General features: G+C 41.0%; 1 long non-coding RNA gene across 1 annotated transcript; it reads right to left on the bottom strand.

Moving 5' to 3' along the window:
• Positions 1 to 1,291: 1,291 nt before the first annotated feature.
• LOC129060677 (uncharacterized) lies at positions 1,292 to 18,748 on the bottom strand. Its single transcript, XR_008527579.2, has 3 exons — positions 18,670 to 18,748; positions 7,767 to 7,824; positions 1,292 to 1,630 (listed from the first exon to the last, which is right to left on the bottom strand). It is a non-coding gene; the product is annotated as an uncharacterized LOC129060677 (long non-coding RNA).
• Between the last annotated feature and the right edge of the window lie 302 nt (positions 18,749 to 19,050).

Genomic DNA, 19,050 nt, shown 5'->3' with positions numbered 1-19,050 from the left:
ATTGCTTGCCCTTCATCAGCGTATAGGACATTTGTATCTGGAGGAGAAAAACTGAATGCAGAACAGAAAGGCAGAAGCTAGGTTGGAACCCTGGATTTGTGGCTCTGTTCTCTTTCATCACAGCTCAATGGCCAGCTCCTCCGGGAAGCTCACCCTGACTAACGCAGTGCATTCTGCAAATTATTCATGCAACTATTGATGACCATCTCTTTTTCCTTGATTCACTTTTTTAGTCCTTATAATAATATATTTTCATGAATTACAGGATTTCTGTGTTCTTATTGTGAGCCTCTGAGAAGCAGAGATGGTGTCTGTTTTTTAAAAGACAGTATGCCTGGTGGAATACTGCCATTTTCCCTGGGAGTGTTCATTTGTTACTGTGCTAGTTACCAGCAACGAACTCTTCTAACAGTGCTGAGTCCTGCTGCAACCCCGAGATGCTCCAGGAATTCCCGCTGAATTGACAAGAAATCTGAGAGCCAGATGGGGTCTTCTGAGGCCCCCTAGTCCAACTCTGATCATCTTACCTTTCTGGAAACTTATTTTTGGTCATCTCCTAACCGCATTTAAAGGCTCATGTGAAAATTTTTGTAAACCCATCTTTATTGTATCTTCTGTATTTTATAATTTGATAACTCAATTTTTTAAAAAGCTTGGTCAGTTCTAGGAACGTTGTCTTACACTGACACCTGCTGGGCAGGTGGAAAAATAACAGGTACCTGTAACTGTAGTGTCTTTCAGGACTAGAAGCAGAGAAACTCCATTCATCTTTCTTTAATAAGCATCTTTCTTACAATTATCCTAATTTTAAGCTTTCCTTTCCCTCTTCTCCCACTAAACCTAAAGTCTGGATTTTATATTTCTTGATGACTCTATTGCTAAAAGCCTATAGCACCATTAAACAACATCATTTCATAGATATACTTAATGCTTAATGATGAACAATAATCCCGCTCATTATATGTGACCTTGGTTCTGCAAGCACTATACCTCCAAACAACTGAGCTGTCAAGTGGGCCCCATGAAAAGTAAGTGGCCATTGTTAACCCTGGATTCACCCAGTTGGCTGGAACTGTGAGGCCGTCTGATCTGGATCAGAATGTCTCAGTGATGGAAGGAAGAGTCATTCAGTGTGAATGTCAGAGTTCTTATTTTGAAAGTTTTTCCAGGGATCATGACCCCAGTAAAAATTTATTCAAGTGTTTCATCATCCTAATGAGACTTTGTTATAAACCATGTCTCTCTCTGTCTGCTTTTATTTAAACACTTTTTTTTTCTGTCCAAACAAATTCCAGCTCTAATAGTCCTTTTATTCCAGGAAAGGATGGAAAAACAAGTAAATAAAGTATATGATTTGTCAAATGATCATAAATGCTAAGTTTTACAAAAGGGCAGGAAGGAAGATAAGGATTGCGTGTGTGTGTTTGGGGAGGTGGTTGCTTACTGCTTATAGAGCTGTGTGGGGGATGAAGGCTGACCCAGGAGCCTCGGGTTTCTTGTGGCAACATAAACAAGGTTAGAAAATATGCTGATGCTGAGGCTGAGGCAGGAGGATCACTCGAGCCCAGGAGGTGGAGGTTGCAGTGAGCCAAGATCGTGCTATTACACTCCAGCCTGGGTGACAGAGACTCTGTTTCAAAAAAAAAAAAAAAAGTATGCTGAGGTTTAGAAAAGACTAATCAATATCCTATTTATTATAAAAACTTTATGATATTTTAATTTATTATCATAAAAACTTTACCAGATATACCAGCAGGCTATATTCTAATTATCCCCCTTACCAATCCCTTTCATTGTACTTTTTTGGGGTTTATTTAATAATTTAATCATTAAAAGTACTTTCTAGTTGGTTCCATACTTTTTTCCTGCAAGTGTTGATTTAGAGAGGAAGACAGGACCCAGGTTCTGAGCCTGTGGCATTTGTTAGCACTGCATGGGAACTAATTGATCCTCTGGGTCATCTGGAACTTGGAGAAGGAGGCGCTGAAGAATTCAGATGGAGTGCACAGAGGAGCGGGCCTGATGCCTGGGATGGATGGGCCAGGCAGACTCAGTGAGAGGAAGGGAGGTGGATTTTGGATCTGGGTAAACTTTAGGTTTGAAAAGTGGCTCTCCTCCTTGCTAACTGTGGATCTTGGGCAGTTACTTGTCTCCTCTTTGCCTCAGTTTCTTCATCTGTATATGGGGATAACAATTCCATCTTGAATAGTGCTTGTTGACACGGTGCTTGGCACATAGTAGGTGTGAAGTTATTTCTATTCCCTGTTTCAGAAGGAACACTATTTTGCTTATGTCTGGCCCTGTATCTGCTCTGAACACCGCACTGCTAATTGTTCTTTCACTTGGTCCATGCGTGTTCTGAAAATCTTTAGAATTCAAGCCTTCCCCTTTTCAAGTATTCTGGCTGCCACAAATGATCGCTCTTCTCTTAAACTTCTCCGACATCCTTTCATCCTGACGTTTTCAGACTTCAAAAAATGGTCTTAGAGATTCATTGATTTAACAAATGTTTATTAAGCTCTTACAAAATGCTAACACTGAAGATAGAACAGTGAACAAAACAAACTAAAATTCCTGCTCTCAAAGACCTTTTATTCTGGGAGAGGATGGAAAAACAAGTAAATAGAGCTTATGAATTATCAAATAATCATAAATGCTAAGTAAAAAAAACCACAAAAACCAAAATGCAGTGCAGGAGGGGTGATTAGGATCGTGTGTGTGTGTTTGAGGAGATGGTTGTTTGCTGTCATAGAGCCGTGTGGGGTCTGAGGGCTGACCTGGGAGTCCTGGGCTTCTTGTGGTGACATAGACAAGGTTAGGGAGCATGCTGAGGTTGATCCTGGTGGTCTCAAGGAGGATAATGGTGTGGAGTGTGAAGGCTGGGGATTGGTAGGTTGGGCTCCAGTCAGGAGCATACGGAATCCCCTCTTCATTCCTGCCAAAGGCGTCCTGGTGGAGAACATGGGGAGGGGCCTCCTGATTACACCTGGACCACAGAGAGTTGGTGGGCTTCCCTCTCATTTGCATCCTTCAGTTCCTGATGACAAGACAGGCTGTGGGGACTTGGTAAATGTTGACTTCTTAAGACTCAGTCCCTGACAAGCGCATTGTCCTGCCCGGCTCTTGGCACATTTGCATACCCTTCTGAGTCTCTATTTCTCCTTCATCTCTAGGAGGAGGAGGAGGCTGGCCTCTGATATCGATTTCTGCTAAAAACAAATTCTGTGATGTTAAGAAGTTTCAATTGTATCTCCATTGTTGGAGTTTTGAACAGAAAATAGAGAATTTTAGGGTCTAGATAGAATTTTTGGTTTATTTTTTCTTTCCAGTTGGCTTTGGAAGAAAAGGATGCAGGAAAGGAAGACTTGGCTTCTGTTGCTGGTTTAGAGGAGTGAGATTAGGTTTCCTGGATAATAGCCAAACCTACCAGAATAGGGGGATTGGATCTTTCAAAGACTGGGAAGAATTTGTTTGGCAGGAGATTTGCTGACTTGATCAAGAGGGATTTTCCACTCAACTTTTCTGGGAAAGGGAGAAGAAAATCCTGGTAAAATCAACTTAAATCCTCCCTTTGTGGATATTCATGACCCTAAGGGCTGAATTAGTTGCTCCTGTCAGTTTCCACAGAGAGGTGGGAAGAAAGATGGAGCCAAGGGTTAGGATAAAGGCCAATGATCTCCTGCAGGAGCAGCAGTGCATGTATGATGAACATTTAATAAGTGCGCAATGAATTAAGAAATAAATGAAAGAATGAAAGACAATAAGACAAACTGTATTAGGCCTCGCTGTAAGGGAATACATGAGACTGGGTAATTTATAAAGAAAAGCGATTTAACTGGCTCCGAGTTCTACAGGCTGTAGAGGAAGCGTGGCGCCAGTATCTGCTTGGCTTCTGTGGAAGCCTCAGGGAGCTTTTACTCATGGCCAAAGGCAAAGTGGGAGGAGGCATGTCACATGGCAAAAGCAGGAGCAAGAGAGAGTAGGGAGAGAGGTGCTACATACTTAACAACATTTTCAGTTATTTATTTATTATTTTTGAGATGGGGTCTCACTGTTGCCCAGGCTGCAGTGCAGTGGCTTGATCACGGCTCATTGCAGCCTTGACAGCCCCCTCCTCCTCCCCGCCCTGGGCTCAGGTGATCCCCCAACCTTAGCTTGCCAGGTAGCTGGGACTACAGGCATGCACCACCCTGCCAGGCTAATTTTTTGTATAGCTGGGGTTTGCCGTGTTGCCCAGGCTGGTCTCAAACTCCTGGGCTCAAATGATCCTCCTGCCTCAGCCTCCCAAAGTGCTGGGATTGCTTGTGAGAGCCACTGTGCCCGACCTGGGTGCTACGCACTTTTAAACTACTACTCACTATTGCAGGGGCAGCACCAAGCCGTGAGGGATCCACCCTGATGATCCAATCTCCTCCCATCAGGCCCCACCTCCAACATGGGGGATTACAATGCAACATCAGATTTGGTGGGGATACAGATCCAAATCGTATCACAAACCAACAGGTAAGAAGAAATGGGGAGATACAGGAAAACTGGCCTTAGCTTTGTGTTAATCCCACACAAATTTCAAGAATGAACTATTAAATGTGGTTTATGATTGCTTAGAAAATGATTTTTTCATGATTTATTTTGAAAAAAATTATAGACCCATAGAAAGTTATACAAAATATATAGGTCACGAGGTCAGGAGTTCTAGACCAGCCTGGCTAAGATGGTGAAACCCTGCCTCTACTAAAAATACAAAAATTAGCAGGGCGCCTGTAATCCCAGCTACTCAGGAGGCAGAGGCAGGAGAATCGCTTGAACTTGGGAGGCGGAGTTTGCGGTGAGCTGAGATTGTGCCACTGCACTCCAGCCTGGGCAAAAGAGCAAGACTCCGTCTCAAAATATATATATATATATATATATATATATATATATATATATATATATATATGTTCACTCTGTTTCCCCCAGTGATAACATCCTGCCTAACTATAGTACAACACCAAAACCAGGAAATTGGCATTAGGCCAATCCACACAGCTTATTCACATTTCACCTGTTTGATGTGTTCTTGCACGTGTGTGTATGTATAGTTCTGTGCAGCTTTTCTATTGTATAGGTTCATGTAACCACCACTATAATCAAAATATAGAACTGTTCCATTACAAGGCTGTGTCGCTATCCTACATCCACTCCTACCCTGATGAACAATCAGTAATCTGTTCTCCATCTTTAGAATTTTTCATTTCAAGAATGTTATATAAATGAAATCATATAGTATATAACTTTTTAATATTGGCTCTTTTAGGCTAGGTGTGGTGGCTTATTCCTATAATCCTAGCACTTTGGGAGGCTGAGGTGGGTGGATCAATTGAGCTCAGGAGTTCGAGACCAGCCTGGGAAACATGGTGAAACCTTGTCTGTACTAAAAATACAAAAATTATCTGTGGTGGCTCATGCCTATAATCCCAGCTACTTGGGAGGCTGAGGTGGGAGGATCACCTGAGCCCAGGAGTTTGAGGCTGATCACGTCACTGCACTCCAGCCTGGGCACCAGAGCAAGACCCTTTCTCCAAAATAAAATAAAATAAAATAAAATAAAAACAGTTTGGCTCTTTTCACTCAGCATAATTCCCTTAAGAGCTATCCAAGTTGCTGCATGTATCAATAGTTTGTTCCTTTTTACTGCTGAAAAGTATTCCAATGTATGGTGTATGGATAGAGTACAGTGTGTTTAACCATTCACCTGCCAAAGAATATTTGGGTTGCTTTTGTTTATTATGAATAAAGACATCATGAACATTCATATACAGGTCTTTGGTGAATGTAAGTTTTCAAAGCTTTGAGATAAGTACTCAAGAGTGCAATTATTGGATTATATGGTACTTGTATATTTAGTTTTAGAACAATTTGGCAAATTAAAAAAGAGTGCCTCTGACTGCTAGCAAGAGGTGGGACTCCCTTGGATTGGGGTCTGTCTGATCATTACTCTGCCAAGGAACCAGCTATGGGACAATGGACAATTCGCCCAGCCTCTCTGTGCCTGCGTTTTCTTTTCTGCCACTTAACAAAAATAGTGCCTTCCCCACAAACCCCACAGGCAGTTATGAATAATACATTTATGTAAAAGTTCTTTAAGCAAAACATAAACATATGACACTAGTATTTCATTGAGGACCAAATATACCCTTAAAAACTAGCATAAGTAATTTCTCTCTCTGACTCCCTCACCTTACAAAATTCCTTAGATTTTCCCGTTCCCCTCTCCACCTTTTTGAGCTGTGTCTCAAAATGCAGTGTGGCTGGCTCCAACAGAGGTGCTCTTTTGTCCTGGGAACTGCTTTTCTAGTCTAGATCATTAAGCTTTCTCTCCTCTCCTAAATCTGCACTATAGGAAACTGATCTTGTTTATTCACCCTATGCTCTTGTGACTTCTTAGGTGTCTTTATGTCTGAAAAATACATGAGCCCCAGACCAAGGACTAGTGTCCAAAGTACTATTTAGCTGAACCCACCCAAAAATACAAGCTTTAATTTGTCTTAAAGAATAGATAAATATTAGTTTAAGCTCCATAATGAAATGTAAGTGTAGATTCACTTTACTCACAGTTCCACTGAAAATTGTGTGTGTACATATGTGTGAAATAGGTTGAAGGGGGGCAATTTTTTTAATTACCATAATTTGTCTATATTTTTGCAGAGAATAGTAGGATATTCTTGATGGTTTGCTATTATGGTCATCATTACCTTTAATTTTTAACTATGTGGTTATTCACTAAAGGGATTGGGTTCATGGACGTAGGTCAAAAATTGAGAATTAAAGAATTAATGGTCATTTATGATCATCATTACTTTAATTTTTAACTGTGTGGTTAACCACTAAAGGGATTGGGTTCATGGGCTTAGGTCAAAAACTGAGAATTAAAGAATCCTTTGGGGCATATTTTAAGGAAAAAAAAGAACTAGTGGCCACAATGTCTTTAAATTAAGTATGAAAACACAGTTAGGATTTCTAACAGTGAACTAAATAGAGACCCTGGAATAATTTCAAGTTTTCTTAATTTGAATGCTTATTTGCTATTCATACTTGATTCTCCCCACCCCTGTAACCTCATTAAGAAACAGAGTGATGTGTGTATCAGAAAGAGAGAGAAAAAATGTATTTTCATGATTTCAGGAGGCATTAGGAAGAGTGTCTTGAAGAAAATACCTTTCAAAAGTCTGCCACATAATCCTGAAATCCACCATTAGAGACTTATTACTTTTTAAGCACTAGTTTGCTAGGAGGCAGAGATATTCAGCTGCTGCCAGTTGAGAACACAGAAACAAGGCCACGTAGGGTGAACTGCAGAGCACAGGCTCTCCAATCAAATGGAGCTAGGGTTGAATTTGGCCGTGGCACTTACTAGCCGTGGGATCCTGGGCAAATTACTTTTCTCTGAGTCCCAATTTATTCATCTTTAAAATGGGGTTAATAAAGACTATCATATGAGAAGTACAATTTAAAGAGCACATGTTGTCTCTCCATATATATATATATATATATATATATATATATATATGAGAAACTTAATATACTACCTGGTTTAAAATAGGTTCCCAGTACATTGCAATGATAATTATTAGCAATGGTAGAAATATTTAATTCAAATTGAGATTTGCATAGCTTTGGGGCTACATGAAGACATCCCAAGAGCTATGCAGACTCAGAATCAATTTCCAAATTCTTTCTCTCTCTCTCTATACATATATATATATTTCTATATTTGCTCAAAAGTGCACCTGAATCAAGCTGCTTCTCCTTATCCACCTTTTCTTTTATAGCTCCTTTTCTTCTGCCCTACAAAAAAGTGACATATTTTTCATCCAACTCAAATTATACTGTGGTACCTTAATTGCTCTGGTTATACAAACCTCTGGGACACCAAGCTGAGGAAAGTCAAACTATGGGTATTTGAGAGAGAGAGACTCTCAAAGGAAATACTCTCTGTTGAAGGAAATACTATGGGTATTTTCCTTTAATCAAACCAGCATAAACCAAAGGTGCAGGGCATATTATCTTTCTCTGTCTTATGCTTATCTCTCTTAGGGGCAAAGCATACCTTAAGCAGGTTTGCTCACCCATATCGGGGTGTTTGGACTTCAGGAGTATCATGGAATTAGGCAGGAGAAGTGATGGCATTTTCCTCGTGTCTTCACTACTGGCAAAGAAGGCATTGTTCCTGAGGAAAGAGACTCTTGAGTGCGAATAAAGCAGGCTGGGCACAGTGGCTCACGCCTGTAATCCCAGCACTTTGGGAGGCCAAGGCGGGCAGATCACTTGAGGTCAGGAGTTCGAGATCAGCCTGGCCAACATGGCGAAACCCCGTCTCTACTAAAAATACAAAAATTAGCCGGGCATAGTGGTGGGACCCCATAATCCCAGCTACTCAGGAGGCTGAAGCAGGAGAATCGCTTGAACCCAGGAGGTGGAGTTTGCAGTGAGCCAAGATCACACCACTGTACTTCAACCTGGGTGACAGAGTAAGACTCCATCTCAAAAAAAAAAAAAAAAAAAAAAAAAAAAAAAAAAAAAAAGAGAATAAAACAAAGAGAACATCTCTTAGAAATATTGGCCAGGTGCAGTGGCTCACGCCTGTAATCCCAGCACTTTGGGAGGCCGAGACGGGCGGATCACGAGGTCAGGAGATCGAGACCGTCCTGGCTAACACGGTGAAACCCCATCTCTACTAAAAATACAAAAAATTAGCCAGGCGTGGTGGTGAGTGCCTGTAGTCCCAGCTGCTCAGGAGGCTGAGGCAAGAGAATGGCGTGAACCTGGGAGGCGGAGGTTCCAGTGAGCCGAGACCGCGCCACTGCACTCCAGCCTGGGTGACGGAGAGAGACTCCATCTCAAAAAAAAAAAATGAAGAAAGAAATATTGAAGATGGCAGTAAGTTATTCATCCAGGTGGCAAACTCATGGGAGGTCTCTGTCTGTCTTGAAATATTCAAGATTTGTAAGAAGTGTACTGGGAAATGCCAGTGAGCTATGAACCACATTTTCTCTGCAATTTCACCATCTCAGTAATGAGAGCAAGCTCTGTGAATACTCTCATTTAGCTGCATTTTACTCTATGTCTCAGTAGTGTAATTTGCATAACTTCAAGGTGAAAAGACTACAATTTTTTCCAACATATCAAGGCTACATTTTCTAACAAAAGAAACACATATTAGAGGTAAGTTAGTATTTTGTATTTTGTTAAATATTTACTCAGATTTATAGGAGAAACACTTTCATTAATTTTTGCTAAAAGTTAGCAAAATATGAAATCTATATTCATTTCTGATGAAGGTACAAGTCTCCTGCTCACTGTCACTCATGAACTACTTTCCCGTTCATGTATTAACTCCTGCCATGTAGTTATTAGGTATATAAGTCAGCTTGTATTGCCATAACAAAATACCATGCACCAGGTTGTTTAAATAACAGAAATTTATTTTCTCATAACTGGAGGCTAGAAATCCAAGATTAGGGTGTCAGCATGGTCAAGTTCTGGTGTGGGCTGTCTTCCTGGCTGGCAGATGGCTGCCTTCTCCTTATATCCTCACATGGGGGGCAGGAGGAGAGAGAGAGAGAGTGAACCAGCGAGAGAGAGAGAGAGAGAGAGAGCACATGAACGAGAGCGTCTGGCATCTCGTCTTCTTTAAAGGGCACCAGTCCTATTGAAGTAGGACCCCAGCCTGTAACCTCATTTAACCTTTATCACTGCTTCACAGGCACTATTTCCAAATATAGTCATGTTAAGTGTTAAGCCTTCAAAATATAAATTTTGGGGGAATGAAATTCAGTCCACATAATTAGCGTTAAGTAATTTAACAGGAATATATTGCAGATCATACTCTAACTAATGTGCTTAAAGGTCCTTAATGTGCTTTCCATAATCTTGTACTATACTTATTGGTGACTAAGTTCTTTCTCTTGTTGTCAACTTACATAAAGTATTTAAACTATACTGTCAAAAGCAGAAATCTATTGGTTCAAAAGCAAAAAAAAATTTTTCCAAAATGTAAATCTAATATGCAATGACCTGAACTTTAGAAAACCGGCTTGATTTAATTAGGATTAATTTCTCCCTTTCAGATGTTAATATATTGATTTCAGTTCTGCTAAGTGTATTGTCTTCAGTCATATTTGGGAAGAAGTTATTAATATATACATGAATATCCCCAAGTGTCTATCCTTCTGTCATTTCTTTACTCTGCATTTTGAGACATTCTTAAAAAATGAAATTTGGCAATATATATAGGACTCTGTTCACAGACAAGGAGAAAAGTCCCCAAATGCACAATTTACAATTTTCTGTTTTTGTTTCTAACTCCAGTTTCATCTATTTTAGCTCCATAAGCAAGACACCTGTAAGTAAAAGGGTGACGGTATAATCAACAGCCATGTGATAAGTCTTGGCCAAGTTTTTTGGGTCATACTTCCTGGAAACTTAGAAAGTGAGCTCTAATAATTAGGTAACACATTTCTTCTTCTTCTTCTTCTTTTTTTTTTTGTAAATTAGGTAGTTTCCAATTCTTTGCTTTCAATAAAATTAAAGGAGGACCTAACCAAGTTGTCAACAGATAGGCCAATAGTTTTTGATAATAGATCACTATGTACTTTTTGACTTATAATCAAGAAGGCATTCAAATAACAGAGTGACATTTTTATCAGAAAATGCCTAACATTCTCATTACTTATTTAATTGAACAAGTTTTCTCAGGGCTTACGTCTAAAAAAATTAAAAATAAGAGTAGAATTGACGCTGACTCTGTCTCATTTTAACAGTTAGAAACAGCCACAGATACATGAACTTATTTAAAAAGATCCATTCATTTAGTTTAATTTTCTAATAACACTTAACTTGCTATGTTTTATAATTATTTATCAAAATATGCTATATATTTATGTTGCTTTGGCCAGTTGTATACTAAAAATCATTGTAAAAATAATTCAATCAAGAAAACTTCAAAATTTTAAAAAGGAATAATACAAATTTTTCAGTTGTTAAAAAAGAGGTTGATGGTGAATTTTTAAGACTGAGGGTGGGAGAGTAAATGTCAAATTGCTATGGTGTTTAGAGTTCATTGGATACAAAGTGTGATATATTTTATTTAAAAATCAATATTTACAATATGCTAAAAAGTACATATTTTGAAGTTATTCAGATTTATGATGAAAAATCTTAGGTGTTTACTTGAAAATGTGCAAGGGGATACTTAGGTTTTCAAAGTTCCTTTAGGAAGTATGAGAGAAATTAGTTCAAAGACCACTTATTTAGCTGATCAAATCTTTACAGTTTTAACAGTTGATGGTGAGAGACTTCATGGAGAAAAGTAGATAAAAAGAAGGACATACGTGGGTGTGTTGTTGATATGGGCTCTTGTGACAGAAAAGTAGACTTGGTGAAAAAAGAAACAAAATAACACGTAATTCCCAAGTTCTTAATTTTTTTGGCCAGCACCTTTGAGACATAGCATATCCATTGTTTATGAACTTTGCAAAGCAGATTTATGAGGTTGGTTTTTCTTTTGTATGGGCTTAATTATGTTGGAGACCAATAATCCACTGTTGTAACCATATTACCATGTGCCTGGCACTGTGCTAATTACTAGAGATGCAGAGATGAACAAGGAGAGAAGATCCCTCAAGGAATTGACAGGATAGAAGAAAAAGGGAAGTTAAACTAGTCTAAGTTGGAAGTCAATGATGATGTGCTTTAAGTATTTTTCATTTGTATCCCATATTTGCACAAAAAACTTGAGATTGGGTAAAGATCTCCTCATCATCCAACCTGTTGAGGAATGGAACAGGATGGAACAAAATGGTGGAAGGAAGGTGAATTTGCTTTCTCTTTTTGAGCTGGGACAGCTGTCTTTTCCTGCTCTCTGACAGTGGTGCTCTTAGTTCCTGGGCCTTTGCACTTGGGCTGATTTGTACCACCAGCTTTCCTAGGTCTCCAGCTCGCAGACAGCAGATTGAGGGACTTCTCAGCCTCCATAATCATGGGAGCCAATTCCATATTTCTCTATCTCTATACCTATGGGTTCTGTTTCTCTGGAGAACCCTGGCTAATACAAATGGTTTATAGTACAAGGTTCTCTGAATCCTGGGGGTCTGGATCTTGATGTTTAAAGTCAATGCTCTAAAATTTAAAAGAAAAAAAAAAAGAAAGAGAATCCCTTTTTTCTTCTCTCAAACTCTTGCTACTTACAATAGAAAGCCATACCCCCAACCCTAAATGCGCCCAATTTCATCTGATCTAGGAAGCTAAGCCAACTAGGGTTGGGTCTAGTTAGTATTTAGATGGGAGAAAACCAGGCCCCTGTAGACCATGGTTTCTGGTGTCCATTTACCAAACTCTCCTCTGTAGTTCATGATCAATGGCTTTTGTTCTGCCTGGATGGTCCTACCCTGATGTACCCAGAAAGTGTCTGCTGACTACTGAATGGTGGGTGAAAAGAAAGGGCAATAGGAATTAGAAAGCCTGTGGTTTAATAATTTTTAAAAATTCCCTACTTTAATTGGGAAGTGATGCATGTTTCTGGAATTTTCACCAAGAGATAATGGTGTTTCTAGGAAGCTGGCTAACTACGCCTGATATATTAAAAAAACAAAAAAACCCCAAACCCAAAAAACTACAACCTACTCAATTACATTGCAACTTGCCAGGAATTAAGTAATGGTGTTCTCAGAATTGGAGAGTACGGTGTAATCAGTGTTTATCTGACTCTGTGCTGAAGAGTCTGGGCTTAACTTCCTGAGGACCAGCAGGCTACCTAGCTGGTAATGTCTCTAGAATGGAGAGCAGCTCATCCAAGAGCCCAGCTTTTGAGGGCATAGAGTTGATGAATTTCATGGGAAAGGCAGGACCCTTCACTCCAACTTCTAGCTGTTTGACAGCAATTCTCAAGCTTTAGTATGAATACAAGTAATTTAGGAAGATTGTTTAATAATATAGATTCCTGGAACCCCCATACAGATCATCTGATTCATAGGTCTGGGTTGGGGCCTAGGAATTTACATTTTTACATACTTCTTCTGGACCATGTTTTGAGACCTTTAGACTCCCATTTGGAGAGCCTAGGATAAAAATTTAGTAATTGTTGAAAATACCACCCTTAGATTCAGACCAGAGGAGCTCCTGCCCTGGGGTCTGTGATTTAGGAGGCCCTGCTCTGGCCCTCCCCTGGCCATGTTGGTCCCCATGGGATGAGGAGTCTGGGGGCTCTAGGGGATATGCCAACCTTAAGACTGTGAGCAGACTTCCAGACTGTGATCTGGGGAGAGAGAGAGAGAGACAGAGAGAGAGAGAGGTTGATTTTGAAGAACTGGCGCCTGTAATAATAGAGGCTGAGAAATCCCACAATCTGCTATGTGCAAGCTGGAGCCCAGGAAAGCCAATGGTGTAGTTCAGTCCAAGTCAAAATGCCTGAGAACCAGGGAAGCCAATGGTGTGAATCTCAGTCGAGGGCCAGAGAAGATGTGATGAAATGTCTCTGCTCAAGCAGGCAGGCAGCAAGCAAGTAAGGGCGAATTCCTCCTTCCTTTGCCTTTTGTTCTCTTCAGGCCCTCAGGAGAGTAGATGGTGACCACCCACACTGGGGCAGACACTGACTTTGCCAATCCACGGATTCAAATTCTAATCTCCTCTGGAAATACCCTCACAGACATACCCAGAAATCAGATTTAATCTGAGCACCTGCGTCCAGTTAAGTTGCCACATAAAATTCAGCATCACAGGTGCTGAGCTGGCTCCTGACTGTGCACGGGCTTCTTCCGTGGTCTGACCTCCAGAGGGCATACACTGCTGGGCGTGTCCTTATGCCTGAGTAGTGGCCAAGGGGCAGCTGTTTGTGGGGGTGTGGATGGAGTTGACTGTGTGAGCTGCAGCATGCACTAGCGGCCCCAGGAAGCCCCTCATTCATGGAGGGCTGGCTGTGGGAAAAGAGGGAGCATGGGCTGTGAGCCAGGAGTTGGCACTCCCTGTGCCACCGCATTCCTACCTTGGGTTTCTGGGTTGTTTGGAGGGTATATTTATCAGATAGGAGAATAGGATCTTTTATTCAGCAGTTTGTTAGCTTTGATTTATAACTTCTAAATAACTAGACATATGGTTTGGGGACCTTAGTCTGTATTCTTGCTTTGGGCCCCACAAATGTTAGAGACAGACCAGATCAACATTTCCAGACTAGTAACATCTTAGACTTGATTTCTTCTAAACAAGAATTGTCCTTCAAGCCAGGCCCCAGGGAGGGAAAAATGGACAAAAGGTAAAGGAAATATGACCTCCAGGCTGGCAGGGCCCAGGGAGGGAAAACCCAGATTGTGTGGCAAGGCAGCAAATCTTGGCATGTCCTCTCCAAGCCCTGTCTGCATCTCAGGTAAGGAGTGAGAGAATGGGAGTGGGGCATAATTCTGTTTTGCAGAGCTGACAGACTTGAGCTATCTTGGGGGACCCAAAATCTGGGTTTTTCTAATTTCATTCTCTCCAGGATTCTAGCCTCCTCAGCATGAGTCAAGTTGTCCTAATTTTTCCTAGAATGAGATAATAGTCTGAAAATGTGAACACTTTTCTGGCTAACTTTAACATATTTTCAAAAACAATTGCACATAAAAAAGACTTGTTCAATTGATTCAATCCCCAATCAATAAGGGGATTGACGCAGGAAACTTTTTTTTTATATTTCACACACATTGGAATGTGTAAAAGGCATTGTTACATGACAGTCACTACTTGATACCATATTCCACATACTTTAATGAAAATATTCCTTAAAACACCCAATTACTTTTCTCCCATTAGATCTGCTATGTACAGTTGTCCAAGTTGTTGACTGTGTAAGAATACTTAGCCCAAGAAATGAAGAGGATCTAAAATCCAGCCTACTGTCTCCTTGTCAAGCTGAGTGCCCTGACATGGCCTGCATCCACCAGGAGGAAGGATGCTTTTTTCTAATCACAAAAGTCACAGTCTGCTTGTCAAACCACATACCTTGCTCATGAGAGGGGCATGTTTGCTGAGGTTACCCTCAAAATAACAGAGTTGAGGATGCTAAAATGATGCCATATGTTGAGGAATAGTGAAAGCCTTCTGGGAGATGGTCATCTGGGAATCTGATTACTTGCCCTCTCCCTCTCTGCACCCTCTCTCCCTCTCTCACTTCCACTGCAGTGAAGAGAAAGAATGCCTTTTTGGGAAAAAAAATTACTGGGAAAAACAAAACCAAACCAAAACAAAATGACAAGAAACCCCACAACAACACAGCTGCTGTGATTTCTGTGGGTCCCAAAGAAAAGAGGAGCTCACTGCTGCTTCAACCTGTGTAATAGCCAGGTCCTGGGACAGAATTAGCTAGAGTTAGAAAATAAAGTCAACAAGGTGAGTATAGCTGGAGATAGAACATTTATTGCTACCAATCTACTAGCTTGGAATCAGTGAAGTAATTAGTCCAAGGTGGATCAGCATTGGTCATGGACTAGAGGAGGACATCTACCCTTGCCCAATCCTGAAGCCCCTTTTGGGCCCTGCTGGAACTCACAGTCCATTATTAGCAAAACCCAGTAGTGTCAGCCTTGGCTCTGACTCTTCCAGCACCATCTCACTCTGATGAAAACATGGCTCTCCCCTGGGAACATTGCCTTCTGATTCTGCCATTATTCTCCTTGTCCCGTGGTGGCTGTGGTTTGCTCCCTCCAGTTGTGCCACAGGGCCTGGAGGCGGGGTATGTTTCTTTTACACTCCTCATTGCCACTTCTGCATCATTACCTCTTTCTCCTCCCTAAAAGTGTCCTGCATTGAATCTCAGGTCATCAGGTTATGTCACCTGACTTCTCATTTTGTGACATCTGTCATCCTGAAGTCATTCCCCCTGGTTCCTGCCTCACCATTGCATTCCTCTTCCTGTCTTAACTCTGGGCAAGTTCAACTTACACATGGATTGTCCCTCCATTATCTTGGTCTCTCAGTTCCCTACTGACCTCTCCTCTCACAATCTGGTCCTTCCCCTTTCATCACCATGATTGCAGACCCTGTCATTTCCCACAGCTGCGTGGCCTCCACGGCTGCAAGGCATGCCGCCCACTCTAGGACCCCTGCTTCCTCTCTTCCTAGTACGCTTCCTCAATCACCCTGTGTGCTAGAACTGTCAAAGCAAAGTGCCACAAATTAGGTGGCTTAAAGAATTGAAATGAATTCTCACATAGTTCTGGAGGTTGGAAGTCTGAGATCAAGGTGTTGATGGAGTTGGTACCATGTAGAGGGCTGCCCCAGGTTGCTGTCCTGGCCTCTGATTAATTGCTGGCAATCCTTGGCTTGTAGACTCATCACTCCAACTTCTGCCTTCGTGTTGACTTGGTGTTCTCCTTGTGTGCCTGTCTGCACCCAAATTTCCTATTTTTATAAGGACACCAGTCACACTGGATTAGGACGCCCCCTCATCTTAACTAGTTAGGATAAGTAAGGTAACATTCTGAGGTACCAGAGGTTAGGACTTCAACACTTAAATTTTTTTTTGAGGGGGGCATACAATTTAACCGCTAACATGCTCCATCTCCAGCAGTCCTTCCACTCCCATCTTAAATTCATGAACATAAACCCTTAATGCTGCTTGGCAAAGGCAGACATACTCCCTGATATGGTTTGGCCATGTCTCCACCCAAATCTCATCTTGAATTGTAGCTAACATAATCCCCATGTGTTGTGGGACGGACTTGGTGGGAGGTAATTGAATCATGAAGACAGGTTTTTCCTGTGCTGTTCTTGTGATAGTGAACAAGTCTCACAAGATCTGACGGTTTTATAAAGGGCAGTTCCCCTGCACACGCTCTTGCCTGCCGGCATGTAAGATGTGCGTTTGTTCCTCCTTTGTCTTCTGCCATGATTGTGAGGCCTCCCCAGCCATGTGGAACTGTGAGTCCATTAAGCCTCTTTTTCTTTGTAAATTACCCAGTCTCAGGTATTTCTTCATAGCAGTATGAGAATGGACTAATACACTCCCTCCCCTACGTCATCAGTTTTTCCCCTCTTGGCCTCATCAGTACTATCACCATGTAAAGATGTTTTTATTTCTCTCACATTAATTATATTAAAAACTTTCTTGACCCTACATCCACCTGTAACTCTCCCTCCGGCTCTACTATCTCTGCTGCTCTTCACTGAATGATTCTTCTTGGGTTGTCTATACTTACTGCCTTCAATTCTTCTCCTCCCATTCCCTTCAGTCCCTTCCAATCAAGCTTTTGCCTCCACTACTCCTCTGAAAGTTCTCATGTCAAGGTTAACACAGTTTGTAGTATTAGTGAATTTCTTCTTTTTTTTTAATCATGGTTATCCTCGATGAAAAATTGAACTTACTCCCATTTATTGCATGCATTAAGTGATGAGATTTGCCCAAAGCTGAGGAAAACAACAAGGAGAAGGTGAAATAATGAACAACATATAGATTGGCAGGAAAAATACAGAATGAAAAAATTGTTTAGAAGAAGGTAATCCTTTTATAGCATTGGCCACTCTATAGAGATTCAATTTTTAGCATTTACATTTACACATTTTAATCAATTACTTTGCCCACTTGGAGCACGTGGATGCATTTACACTGACCACTCTGTGTCCTTCCAGGTTTTCCCTGTATGGCCTTCTTGATCTCTGGCAATTTGGAATCCCAAGCCCTTTCTGGGATTATTACCTAGCCCCCAGGTCAACCCTCTCTAGGGATCCAGGGTGGAGGAGGGAGGAAGAGGAGGGGGTGGTGGTAAAAGGGGGTAGGAGCAGGAGGATTTAGTGGAACAAAGGGATGAGAGAAAATAGGAAAGAAGAAAAAGCAGCAGACCCAGGCAACATGTGCTGTGGCCATAAAAACTTTTCTGTACTGTCTGCTGCAACTAAATTTTAAAAACATGTTTACCCTTTTTTTTTTTTTTTAAATGAACAAACTCCTTCAAAGGGGGTGGATTGTATAGTTTCTGGCATGCTGCAGGGGAGAAAAAGTCCATCTCAATACCTTATAAGCACGCTTTGAATTCAGAACTTTACAATTCTTCAGAAACAACTAATGAAAAAAAGAGTGCTGTTGGGATGACTGTGAGTCACTTCCCCACCCTATGATTCACTAAGTCACAAATGCTGGACATGCGGACAGGGGAGAAGGACTTTTGATTTTGAGGATTCATGAGCTGATTCAGTACTGTCTTTATGTTTTGACACTATCTATTCAAGTTCAAGCTTTGAGTTGTTTTGGCATCATAAAGCAGCATCAAGTTAAGGGATCAAAGGATGGGAAAAGCCAGCATGAGTGAAGGTTTGTTAGCTAGAAGCGTCCAATTCTTGCGTAATATCAGAAGGCAAGGTTAGGCAGCTACTGATAGCATGGATGTTGAAGAAAGCTGAAGTACTTTCAAATCCAGATAGCTCCAATTGCTTGTTTTCCTATGACTACTCTTAACTGAAATATTTATAGTGGCTCAAGAACGACAGCAAAATAAATATCCTTGGGCTCCCCACTGGTCTAAATCCCTCCACAAAAAACCTTGTCACTGGAAACACTGATAAATACTATATGTTTAGAAAACATCATATAAAATATCCAAATAAATAAGCTATACCGTAATTGGTCCTTTATTTTAAGGAGGTAAAATTTTCTAACATCTGAATTTCTACCTGTCAGAGGCGTTTGAACCAGAGCAATTCCATCTTGAATAGGGGTTGGGTAAAATAAGGCTGAGACTTACTGAGCTGCATTCCAGGAGGTTAAGGCGTTCCTAGACACAGGATGAGATAGGAGGTCGGCACAAGATACACGTCACAAAGACCTTGCTGATAAAACAGTATGCGTAAAGAAGCTGGGCAACAGAGCGAAAATCTGTCTCAAAAAAAAAAAAAAAAAAAAAAAAAAAACTGTCCAAAACCCACCAAAACGAAGATGGCGATGAAAGTGACCTCCAGTCGTCTCACTGCTCATTATACGCTAATTACATAATGCGCTAACAAGCTAAAGACACTCCCGCCAGTGCCATACAGTTTACAAATGCCATGGCAACA

The sequence above is a fragment of the Pongo abelii genome, chromosome 6, assembly GCF_028885655.2.
Source record: "Pongo abelii isolate AG06213 chromosome 6, NHGRI_mPonAbe1-v2.0_pri, whole genome shotgun sequence".
Classification (NCBI taxonomy): Eukaryota; Metazoa; Chordata; class Mammalia; order Primates; family Hominidae; genus Pongo; species Pongo abelii.
Note: the sequence above shows the minus strand (reverse complement) of the source record. Positions and strands in the feature narration are given on the sequence as shown.